Below are 9729 nucleotides of genomic sequence, written 5' to 3'. Positions count from 1 at the left end.
GTAAGTGGGGCTGCCAGGCCGGCGGCCGAGGCCTGCACGCGGCTCGGCGCAGAGCCCGCCCTGGCGGCGGCGACGGCCAAGGGACCCCGGGCTCGCGAGAGGAGAGGCGGCTGCTGGGCGCGCGGGCTGCAGGTTTGCAGGCGCGGCCCGGAGCGGGGGCGCCGGGCGGCGGCAACTTCTGCGGCCCGGGCGGCGGGGGAAGCGCGCGCGTGTACGTGCGTTTGCCGCCCCACCGCGCGCCCCTCCACGGCCCGCGCCCCTGGGCCCGCTGCGGCGTGTGCAGCGCCGACCCGCCGTGTTTGTGCAGCTACGCAGTTCGCGCGCGGCCCCCGCCCACCCAGGCGCGGCCCCGACAGGAAAACCCTCCCAAGCCGCCAGGCACACGGTGGCGGCCGCGGCAGGCTCAGGAATACGGTTGCTCCTCTGCCTGAGCGAAACGTGGTGTCCTACGGGACTCGCTTGCATGACCTAGCCGGGTTCCGGGAGGCGCGGGGCGGGGTGGGGTGGCTCGCGAGCTGCGGGAACTTGGCGCGGGAGCCTTTCCCCTTGCACCGGAGAGTGGACGTGGAAACTGCGCCCGCGTCCGGAGTTTTGGGGACGGAGGTGGTGGGGAACCGGAGCTAGTGCAGCAGAGGCCTAAGCTGGAGCGTTGCGGGCAGGCGGAGCGGCCTCATCCCGGCCCTGCTGGCGCACCTCGGACCTGTTACCCCGTGGTCGCCCCCGTGCGCCCCGCGCCGCTCGGGCCTGCGGAGCCCTCCCGCCGCCTCACCTGGTGGTGGTGCGTTTGGTGGTTCCCGTGCGGAGCTCGGGAGCCCGGGTCTTTTTCTGGACCCTGCGTATGGCCGGCTTGGTGGAGGTGGTCACACGAGTCTTTCACTTAACTCATGCAGGAGCGCTTGCACCTCCAGGGCCCCCCACCCAGGCTTCTGGATTTAAGGACCTGGGGCTTTCAACCCCAAGGAAGCCTCAGGAAGCCAGGCCTGGAGGAGGTACCTGCCAGCCAAAGCGGGGCTCGGGGTGGCGGGGGTGGGGGTGGGGGTGGGTGGCGGGTAGCCTGGGTATTCCAGCCCAGCCTCGAGAGTGAGCTGCTGGAAGGATGAAAGGGGAAGTTCCTCTCCCCCATTTAAAACTTTGTCGGTCACAAACTTTAGTGGCTACTTCCTGCTTCCACCATCCCACCGGGACCTGGGTGCCAGCCTATGGAGCCTTCCTCAGGGGAAGGTGGGCTGTGCCAGAGCTGGCTGGCCTTGATTGACTATGGAGGCCACCTAGGCACGTGTGTGCAGGGGATCCCTGTTGGCAGTGGTGACCCGGGCGGGGAAGAGGGGGGAGGGGAGGTCTGGCTTGCTCCAGCAGGGGGAGCCTGCCTGGTGGCCTCCTGGAGGTCTGGCCTCTGCTGGGCCCTGCAGCTCCAGGACTGAGGCTGGAGCCTTGATGGAGGAGGATGAACCGCAGCTCTGCGGAGAAGCCTCTCTTTCCTTGTGGGGGCCGGCTGAGGCAAGGAAATCATCTGTCTTGCTCCAGAACCCCCCAGTGATGGTGTGCACATGCCGCTTTCGAGTCAGAGAAATGTACCATTTTCATAGGTGGTTAGAAGGCTTCAGGAGGAAGGGGAAAGGAGAAGCCATCCCTGGTTGGAAATTCATGGATCCTTTTTTTTTCCTACGGCTCTGGACAGTGAATAATAGGAGTGTAAACATTCAATTACTGTGATAAACCATCTCATCGCATGTCTCTGGCCCAGTCTCCTCTCTAATTGGATTGGCCTCTGGCAGGTTACTCTGGTCTGAGTAGCTCCCAGGGGCCAGGGGGGTGAAGAACCTGGAGGGTTCCTTCTCTTCCCACTCTACCAGCCACGCAGCTCGCTCTGGGAAGACCTGACTGCTGCCAATGTGGCCTCTCCAAGCATCAGGGAGAACCCACTCTCTTCCTGGCTCTGTCAGCCCCTCACCTTCCACCCTCCCACCCCCCTCAACTGGAAAGAGTGCCCTGGAGTGCTCGTGGGGATGAGAGTTCAGCTTTTAAATGTGGAATTTAAAAATAGCTTGAGTGTTTAGCCCTGTGGGCCACTGCTTTTAATAAATGGAGAAAAATAAAAAGGCAATATGCAGTTACGGATTTCAGCTGAAGGCCTCCTGTGGTAGGGGAACTCAGGGAAGGGCTGCCCAGTGGAGCCAAGGCCTTTGGGCCCGCTGAGTGGGAGAAGGATTGGGGGAGGAGGATACACAGAGCAGAGTATACTGGACCGAGGAGTGGGATCAGTCCAGGAATCTTGGCTTTGACAACCCTTCTGATGCAGTTGGGTCTCACAGAAGGAGCCCTTGCTCCTGGTGCAATGAGGATGACCACAAGTAGTGGAGAGACTCGGGCTTATCCTTGTAATCCTGTTTCAAATGCCCTTTCTTTGGAGAAGCTTCAGCCTTCTTCTGAATACTCCTTATATAGTCATTTGTGTACCTACTGTAGGGCGATGGTCAAAACACAGACTGGGAGCTAGAGTTTCTATACCTTCATAGAATTGCAGTGAGGATTTTGCAGTTTAGTATCTATACATCAAATGTTGAAAGCTCATTTCAGCATTACCATAGCTCGCTCTAGTATATGCTATATGTTGTTCCCATAGTGTCCGACATCTAGTATTTAGCTAAACAAGGGAATGAAAGATCTCCGTCCAAAAACTGTAAACTTAGCATGTGGAGGGCCCAGTGAGTCTGGCTGCTGGAGTTCATACTGTGCCATTGGTTTGGATACTGGTGAACCCAGTCTTCTGGCACTGCCCAATGGCTGGCCTTCTGGAGAGTGTGTCCCAGTAATTCTGACCCCAAAGGGACCTCAGAATGAAAGGGTACTGGAGCCTCCTGCCTGGGAATCTGCTAACCTGGGCATTTCCTTTGGCCAGGACAGTTGGCACCCTTCCTGTGTGTGCATGCATTAGTATAGAAGCAGCCTGGGGCCTCCACTCTTCCCGGACACTCCAGAGGCTCCAGAAAATGCAGCCAGGGGTTGAGTTCCATTGGAAGACTAGCTTCTGCATGGGATCACCCTGCCTGGATGGGGCTGAACTAAACTCTTAGAGTTGGGCTGGAGCTGGGTGGAGTGTGCTGAAATCCCCAGTTCTTACTTACGGGATCTGCATTTGCATTCAAAGCAACATTCAGGATACCGTGAGACTGTGAGCTCATTTTATGAATCAGAAGCATTACAGCATAAGTTCGGTGTTGGAAACTGCTCTTTGAAATCCAGATCACCCTCCCTCCACCCCCAACAACATGCACACTTAGAGGGCCCTCACGGTCACATACCTGGGAACAATAACAGTTAGCAGGGCAGCAGCAGTTTAGATTCCAGAGCCATCAAGCAAAACTTGTCCACACCTACTTCCGTCCCCACACTCCGAGCACCACTCCTGGATGGCATGTGGACAGTAGCTGGACAGTGATTCTGAAGGAAGCCTGGCAGGCACAAGTGAACGAGGCCTCGGCCGACCTGGGTTTGTTCTTCAGCTTCCCCACTTGCTGTGTGGCTCAGCGTTGATTACCTTCCTGAACCTCAGTTTCCCCACCTATAAAATGGGAAGAATAATAATTCCTCATGGGGTTGCTGTGAAGGTTGAACAAGATCATGCATGCAAAGTGACTGACCTGTAGCAGGTACTCAACAGATGACAGCCAGCGTCTCACCAGTTCCTGCCGCAGCCAGCTCCTGTGTGCCTTTTGCTCCTTCCAGGGAAGGGGACAGGAAAGGTGTGCTGCTTATGATAGGGTGCCTGGATTCCAGGCCACTGGGGCTTGTGGAAATGAAGCTCCTATTCGAACTTCCTAAGCCTTGGGCGGAACTGCATGATACACTCCTGCCTAGACCAGCCCAGACCCTGCTGCCTGGGTCCTTTTGCAAGGTGTTGTGTCCCTGCAGCCGTAGGTTAAGGGCTCAACTTCCCAGAGACCAGACTGTGCTCTCAGGAACCTACCCGCCCAGGCCTCAGGCTGAACTGCTCACGTGGGTGGGAGGAAGGCTGCTTTCTCAGTCAAGGAAAAAGTCCCCTAGTCTTTGCTTCACCTGAAGCCTCTCAGTGTGACCTCTGTGGAGGTTTGGGGTGGAGCCTAGGGTGGGAGTTGCTCCTAAGAGCACCTTGGCTCTTTCAGCAATTGAAGTAGCAGAGGCAGAGTGGGAGGGTATGTGTGGGAGGGCCACCAAGGTATTATTATATAAGAAGAAAGCTGCCACGTGTGGGAAGAGAGCTGGGGTTCTGCAGGGGTGAGGGTCAGGGGCTCCCTGAGGGACTGGACTTGCTGGCTGTGGTTTTCGGGGACGGGTGGGGAGGACAGGGAGCTGGAGGCCGGAGGCGTCCCTGGCAGTGGTTGTTGATCGTGTTCTTCCTGGAACAGAGCCTGGTACTATGGCCAGGCGGAAGGCGCTCCCTGTACCCTCTGCCTTTCTCTCCAGCCACAGGGAGCTCGCTTGGAGAGCTATTTTTTTCCAGGCAATGCTTCTTCCTCCAGGAGTCTCAGGAATGGAGGAGGGGAGCAGCCAGGGCAGGTTTGTCCAGGTCTAAGCTTGGAGAGAGGGAAGTACAATAAATAGGCTTGCAGCCAAAAGGGGGTTCCCTCTGGAAGGCCACCAATCTCCTCCGGGAAGGTGGGGTCAAGAGAGAAAGGCAAATGGTGAGAGATTTCGATTCCTAGCTTTTTCCAGCAGCCGGGTGGACAGAGGCCTTAAGCCAGCCTTCTGTTGCCAGAATTTGCCAGCTGTTTGGAGGGGAAGGCCCTGGAGCTCAGAAAGGAGCTTAGAAACAGTCAGAGTGATAACTCAGAGTCCCAAGAGTGCGTGTGGGCTGGCCTCCTTCCGCCTTCCTCCTGCTTTTCCTCCACCTTCTCTTCTTCCCAGCCTGCTGGCAGCTCTCGGGGCACACCTGGCTGGCCTCAGATCCTCTTTCCCACCTGACCTGGCTCTGTCTGACCCCTTCAGCCAGCCCATCGTTCTGGGCTCCCCAGCTTCCAGGAGTCATCCCAGAGCTGGAAAAACACTTTGAGACAGCCCTTCACGTTCAGAGAAGGAAGCTGGAAAGCAGCGAGTTCCTTGAGGTTCCACAGACTGTCCCCACTTTCGCTTTAGGAAGGGGGATAGGCTCCCGGGTCCTGTCCCCGGTCCACTACCCTGCCCCTCCCAGGGCCGCTTCAGTGCAGGAAGAGCCCAGAGGAATAGAGTCTCGGCTCCTGGGTGTGGCCCCGTCTTCGGCTGGCTCCATAGTTATTTATTTGTCTGTGTGTGTGTATGTGTGAGTGAGTTTTGCGGTTGGGAGACTAGATCTGACTGAAAGCAGAAGTACCCACGCTCTTTGCGCTCTGCAGCATGCAGATTGGCCAGAACAGGACAGTCAGGAGAGGAAGACATGGGCAGAGGCCCCTCTGCTCAGTGGCTGCTGCTGCTCTTTTTAATCCCTGCTCAGCGCTTGCACACTTGAGCGTAAACAGCCCTTCTGTGTTGCTAGCAGCTGCCTTTCCTTGCTGGCTTTGGGCAGAAGAGCTGCCAAAAATAACCAGGCGGGCACTTCTACTTGTGGGACACTCACTGTGGTGGCCTCGGGGCAGGCCTCCTTGCTCCCTGCAGGCCCCAGGGCCTCCGGTATCCCTGCCCAGACTATCTGTGGCTGAGTGCAGCACCCCCCCCCCCCACCCCAGCACCCCAGCCACAAGACTCCCTCAAGTGATTGCACTTTCCCTTTTATTGCTTTGAGAGGGAGCCCAGGAGAGTGGAGGCACCATTACGTGCTTGGAAGCCCTGCCAGGTTTCATCCAGGGGCTCTTGTCCCACCGTGTCCCTGCAGGCCCTGTTGACACAGCTGGGGACGTCTGGGGAGGCCTGTGCTGAGTGCTCCTCCTGGGCCCCTGGGGCCCTGGGCCAGATGCCTGCAGAGCCCAGTGCTGTTGCCAGGACTCCTGGTCCCCCGTCTTCTTCCTGTCTGGCCAGTCCTGCTCTCAGCTGACTGGGGAACTGGAAGGGTCAGGCCATTTTGTTGCCCTCCAGGTGTTGAAGATGAATCATGAATGATCTGCCCCTGCCCAGCAAGGGCGAATGAAATCATACTTATTGAGCTCTTACTTTGTGCCAGACACTTCATATATACACATACATATATATATATATACGTATAACCCTCATTTAATCCTGCAGTAATACATGGTAAAGATATTATGCCCACTTACTGGTAGGGAAACTGAGGCCCACAGAGAGGCAAGTGATTGGAGAAGCCGGGACACCTTCTGTTTGACCCCACAGCCCTGTCTTTTTATCAGGCAGCTCCCATACCTCTCCAGGCTGTTCTCACGTGCACAGGGAACAATGCTTTGACCCTTGGAATGAAGTGTTGATGGTAGGAATTCAGGCACCATTAGACTGGCTGATAGGGGAAATATTTTGGGCAGGGAAGGGTGGGAAAGACCCCTCTGAGGCCTTTCTCTCCAAAATTTACAGGCCAGCCAGAAGCCCAGCCTGAGCCACCAGGCCCTGCTGCGGAGGTCGATAGATACATAGGGGTCAGCTGTGTGTGTGTGTGTGTGTTGGGGGGGTGGGGTGTGCAGTGGTGGATTGCTGGGAAGTCACTCATGCATTAGAGGAGTGGCAAGTAAGTTTAGGCCTCCCAGAGACCTTCCAAGCATCTCCTCCTCCCCAAATATCCCAGCCACTGTTTGTCCTGAGAACAGCTCTGGGGCCACAGGCTGGGGTTAGGTGGGATCTTGGGCCTCCCTTCCTGGCTACTGGGTGTGACCCCAGGGCCCATCCTTCCAACTGACTTGGCCCAGGTCCCAGAGAGCCCGGTTGGTGTGTACTTGGGGCTTGGGCTGGATGCTGTGCCTGTGCTGGGTGCCAAAAGCCTCTGGGTGTATTTCAGGAACAATAAAGAATAAATCAACACAGGAGAAAAGGGCCTGCAGCAGCTGCTCAGAGACCCGGAGAAACGCAAGGAATGTGTGAGCTTTTGGCAGAGGCCCTGCATCTTGACCGGGACCTGAGAAAGGCCGTGGCACTGACTGGACGGCTGGACGAGTGAGGCAGGCGGCTGGCACTGTGCCCGCTCCGCAGCCCACCTGGGAGGCCCCAGGCAGCCGTGCTGAGAGCCCACATGCTTGCTGGCAGCAAGGTTTTGTGCTTCTTGATCACTGACAGGTATTGGAGAGCCGTACTGTCCCCATTCTTATCCTCCAAACCAGCAGGGTGCCCCCTACAAAAAAAAAAACTCCCTTTCCTCCCTGCCCCCAGGCCATCAGGTAGGTGTTGGTTCCTTCTAGGGTGGGCCAGGCGGGAGAGCCAGAGCTGATAAGACACACACCTAGACACCCGCCTCCCCTTCCTCCCAAAATGGAGAGGCTGCAGTGGCAGGTCTGAGAGAGCTCGGAGTCTGAGAACATCCCCTGGAGACCCTGACCGTGTGTTCTTGGCCAAGTCATGTTACCTCTCAGGATTTCAATCCCATCAGCCATGAAATCAAGATTCAGACCAATGGTTTTTGGGGTGGCCTTGAGCATCTGTCTCCTTTACTCAGGATGCATGGTGAACAACCTTTATTTGGAGATTTCATTTCTTGCGAAGAAACCCTTCTCAGAGTCCCATGCAGAGAGGTGCTGGGGCTGATGCTCGGCTCCTGGGTGGGGGCCATTGGCACTAGTAAGGAACCCAAGCATGGACTGACTTGACCCAGATTTCAGGGTGCCAGGGGGAGGGGGCAGGAACCCCAAGCCCTCATGGGGATTTGAGGCAAGTCACGGCTTTATTTTTAAAGAGCTGTTGGCCGACCGTGGGTGTGGGGCTGGAGCGTGTGGGAGGGATGTGGCTTCCTCTTAAACTGAAGATGTTGAGCTTTACAAGTTGGCCCAGTGATGGTGATCACCAGTAGTAGTAGCGTCTTCATCTTCAAAAGCCACTGGCCTCCCAGGCCTGGCTCACTCACCTTTCCTGACCAGCCACGCTTCCAGGACATGACAGTGGTTTTCAGGCCAGCTGAAGCCAGGGAGAAGATGGAAACAGCCCAGAGGCTGCTGCCATCCATCCCAAAGAGCCTGAGGTGCACCCCAGCAGGAGACTGAGCCTGAGGCCCTACAGATGGGGCTCTGGGTTCCAGTCCTGGCGTGGCCTCTGTACTGCCATGACCTCAACTCTTCGAGTGCCTCTCTGAGAAGGGAGAGTGTCGTCATACCCACCTTATTTTGAGGATTTAATGGGATCCTGGTGTAGGGTGCTCAGCACCATCCTTGTCACACAGTAGTGCCCTCTAGAAATGTCAGAGGTAGTGATGATGGTGAAATAGAAACCTTATTTTTGCGATGTTGGGCTCCAAGCCCTGCCTCGTATCTTGCCAAAAGGTGGGGCCTCCTAAATGGTGGCATGAAGTATTGTTATTGGCATCCTTGATTCTTGCTCCTGGCTGTGTATCTGCAGGCAAGTTTCTTTCCTTCTCTGGGCTCTTTGTGGAATTGAATTGAGTGAACTGTGACATCCCTTGAGATTTGAAATCTGTTTAGCTTCTCCAGCTGTTGCTCTGCTTTGGTGGTTGGCTCTGAAGAGAGGCACAAGCCGTCTTTCTCCATGTGTTGTGGAGATCCTTATTCCAGAGGGTGATCCTGCTGACTCTGCAGCTCCCAACTCATCCCCATAGTCCTCCCACCTCAAAGCACTATGGGCTCTCCTAACTTCCCACAACATAATTTGAGACTTTTTCGTGGAATTATGATAAAAGACCAGGTACTTTAAAGGCAGACGACAAGATTTTGAATCTTGCTTCTGCCACCTTAATAACAGAGCCTCAGTTTTCTTCTGTAGCATGGGGACAGTGAGGAGATGCCTGGGTAGGGAGATTGTGTTTGTAGATTAGGATATGTCAACTGCCTGGCATGGGGGAAGTCCTCGGTAAATGTTAGCTTCCTTCTTTGGGGGAAACATCTGCCTTTTGGACATTCGGTAGATTGGCTGGGGGAGTGAAATATTTGCTTGTGATCATTTTCCCAGGGAGAAGCAGGGCTGGTTAACAAGCTGTGATAGCCCTAAAGGGCTGTCTCTCCCCAGCTTGTTTGATTCTGGGATCAGGCCTGGGGCTGGGGTCAGTTTCAGTGTGTGTCTGGGGTGGTGGCTGGGAGAGGGGCTACCCAAGCATTTGCAAAAGTCTGAGATGTGTGGCTTCCTAGGGCTGTGCAGAAGGTGTGGGGAACATGGTCTCAGTAAGGGAATGGCCTTTCTGAGCTGTGAGAACTTGACAAGTTACTTCTAAGCTTCATTTCCTGTAAATTCCCCAAATTTCCTTCTATTTTTGGTTTCTGATTTTATCTCATTTCAATTGGAGAACACACTTTGTATGACTTCAGCGCTTTCAGGTTTACTGAGGCTTGTTTCATGGCCTAATTTATGATCCTTCCAGGAGAATATTCTGTGTCCCCTCGAGAAGAATGTGTATTCTCCTGTTGTTGGGTGAAATGTTCTATGGATATCTGTTAGGTCTGTTTGCTTTATAGTGTTCAAGTCTTCCGTTTCCTTGTTGATCTTCTGTTTAATTGTTCTATCCACTCTTGAAAGTGAAGGCTTCAAATATTATTGTTGAATTGTCTGTTTTCCCATTCAGTTTTGAAAGTTTTTGATTCATGTGTTTTGGGGGCTCTGTTGTTAGGTACAAATACGTTTATAATATCCTGTTGATGAATAGACACTTTTACCATTATGAAACATCCTCCTTTGTCTCTAAGA

At 55.0% G+C, this 9729-nt stretch overlaps 1 protein-coding gene across 6 annotated transcripts in view; it reads left to right on the top strand.

The window, feature by feature from the left end:
- Positions 1–9729, top strand: part of MIDEAS (mitotic deacetylase associated SANT domain protein) — a 72539-nt gene that overhangs the window by 31757 nt on the left and 31053 nt on the right. For 2 of the 6 annotated variants that reach the window (XM_059890935.1, XM_015473282.3), the window contains one exon: positions 6890–7164. The exons of the other annotated variants lie outside the window; for them this stretch is intronic. The gene's annotated coding sequence lies outside the window, so the exon portion shown is untranslated. The remainder of the gene's footprint in view (positions 1–6889; positions 7165–9729) is intronic. 6 annotated transcript variants of the gene reach the window in all.

The sequence above is a fragment of the Bos taurus genome, chromosome 10 (assembly GCF_002263795.3).
Source record: "Bos taurus isolate L1 Dominette 01449 registration number 42190680 breed Hereford chromosome 10, ARS-UCD2.0, whole genome shotgun sequence".
Lineage (NCBI taxonomy): Eukaryota > Metazoa > Chordata > Mammalia > Artiodactyla > Bovidae > Bos > Bos taurus.
Note: the sequence above shows the minus strand (reverse complement) of the source record. Positions and strands in the feature narration are given on the sequence as shown.